The 2,406-nt window shown below is 44.3% G+C and overlaps 1 protein-coding gene across 2 annotated transcripts in view; it reads right to left on the bottom strand.

Annotated features, from left to right (window-relative positions):
* The window catches only part of MYOCD (myocardin), a 103,370-nt gene that overhangs the window by 22,181 nt on the left and 78,783 nt on the right, over positions 1 to 2,406 (bottom strand). The window lies entirely within an intron of this gene.

The raw sequence follows: 2,406 nt of genomic DNA, 5'->3' as shown, positions 1-2,406 counted from the left end.
TGCCCAGGCGGGTCTCGAACCCGCGGGCTCAGGCAATCAGCCTCCCAAAAGTGCGGGATTATAGGCTGAGCCACTGAGCCCGGTTATAAATTGACTTATTAATGATATAAACTTAGATGACATTAAAACTGCCCTTGAAGTCCAGAATGTAGTTCTGTTGCTTTGGTCTGAAAGTAAGATAAGGTTCTCCCTACCTACCTGTTTATCATGCCTCCTCATCTGGGCCAAATACTAATATAAGATCAAGAATTGACACCCTCTGAAATAAGGATGCTATAATGGGAAAGGTTAGCCACCCACTGAAACCCTTCTCAGATTTGGAACCCAAATCACATAGAGCATGAGTTGGGCGCACTGAAGGAAGTTAAGGGTATAGGCTCAGAAGTAAAAACATTTCAAAATGTAGTACGGTTACTTTACTACATCTCAGTTCCCTCATCTGCAAGTTGGGGAAAATATTCTTTACTTCCTATCTCAGTGATCAATATAAAGACTATAAAAGATAATATTGAAATAATAACAGGTGCTCAGTGAACAAGGGAATTATAATCTGATTGAGAAGCCAACAGGCCTCGTTAGGGAGCAATAGGTCCATACTGTTATCTAAATAAATACATTTTCTTTTTAAAAAATTTATTTTATTTTAAAGGGTGTGTGGGGTACAATTCAGGTTTAGGCATACATGTGGTCATCGTACAGGTAAAGTTTGGGCCTCCCTTTGGTCCCCACTTTGCCTGGTTTGAGATCAGGTACCCTTATTGATGTTATGTCCCCGCCTCCCCCGGCAGTTTCTGACTACTGCCGATCCTTTTCTTCTTATAGTGTTATGGTAAATGTTCAGGGCCTGCTTAAATACATTTCCAAACTCTGACTTTATCCAAAAAATGAAATGAACGTGGATGTGATGATCTCAAATAATTAAGGATTTGGGAAAACGTTGGAGGGAAAGTGTGGTACCAGTGGTGTCCAGAAGAGGGGGCTCCTGAACAGCTGGCAGGCACATTCTGTCTTGCTGCTTCCGCATTTAAACCACAAAATACACATCTGAATGTGACCCTATCCAAGGGAGCCTACAACTCGCTTTGACTCAGCGCATGGCACCACCAAACACTCTTTTGTTCTCTCAATGAGACTTCTTCCTGGAGACTAATGAATAATGAGCATAAGTATTTCTGTGTGCTTGGTGGCTCTATTTCTCCCTGCTCATCCATCGATGAGCATTCTAGTTAATTAATCAGGCCTCTGTCCTTGGAGAGTTTCTGTAGGGTTCCAGAAACAGCTCTACTCTGCCTAGCTACAACTCAGCTGTTGTTCTCACCACTTATAGGGCTTGCCTCGTCTGGGGAGCACGAGACCTGCAGCCCTGGATGAGTCTAACAGCTGAGTCAGGGGGCAAGGAGTTTTTTCTTCAACTTGCCTTAGCCCACATGGACTGTGGGCATTCCAGAAGATACTGAAATCAGAACACTTTCTCTGGATAGTGTAGGGTAAAGACTACAGAACCCATAAAAGTAAATTGTTTCATTCTTTCATTCTCTTTTTTGAGTCCAGGGGATAATAAGTTTGTTTCAGCAGCCTGGCCAATAGGAGAGCACATCATCTTTCTAAAGATGAATCAGAGGTGGATCCATTCCAGTGCTTAAAAGACCCAGGTAGAAATTGTGAACCATGTTAGTGTAGGATGAAAGAGAATGGTGTGACCTGTAGCTAAAAAGTGCATGACTTCTTGAAGTCATTCTGAGTCAACTCCATACATACACGCTGAACTTTGCCAAACCGCAGACCACCTCAGCAGCCCCCAATCAATCAGCAGGTCCTGCTCTGCAGGATGAAGCCTGTAGTCTGCCAAGGAAGACAGCTCACCAAACTGCCTAAACCATTTCTTTCCAACAGCTTACACCTCCTGGCTCTTTTCCTTGTAATTTCCTGTTGTTTGCAACAAACTCCTCTCCTTGCTATGTGACTCTGGCTCATCCCTCACGGCTGCCCAAACCTCACCTCACCTCACAGTGATGTCCCTTGTCTGCACTTCTCATGTGGCATTTCAAAGCGACCTGATCACCTGATAGTGATCGCATCAGTGTATACCTTGCTGAGGGATGAGAAGGACTGAAATCAGGCCCTCATTCTCCTTCCTAGGCCACTGGCCTCGGTGGGGACTGATGTCTGCCTGGGGGAAGGAGAGCTTCTTTTCTTTTTTGTTGTGGTAAAACTTAAGTCACATAAAAATCGCCATTGTAGTCATTTCATTACATTCACAATGGTGTGCAACCATTACCACTGTCAAGTTTCAGAACATTGTCATCATCTCAAAAAGAAATGCCTTTCTTTGGGAGGCTGAGGTGAGTGGATTGCCTGAGCCCGCGGGTTCGAGACCCGCCTGGGCAGCGAGACCTCATCTCTACA

This window comes from Carlito syrichta, unplaced genomic scaffold, assembly GCF_000164805.1.
Source record: "Carlito syrichta isolate Samal-C Ts95f unplaced genomic scaffold, Tarsius_syrichta-2.0.1 Scaffold182362, whole genome shotgun sequence".
In the NCBI taxonomy this organism is placed as follows: Eukaryota; Metazoa; Chordata; class Mammalia; order Primates; family Tarsiidae; genus Carlito; species Carlito syrichta.
The sequence above is the reverse complement of the archived record's forward strand: the minus strand, read 5'-3'. Positions and strand labels throughout refer to the sequence as shown.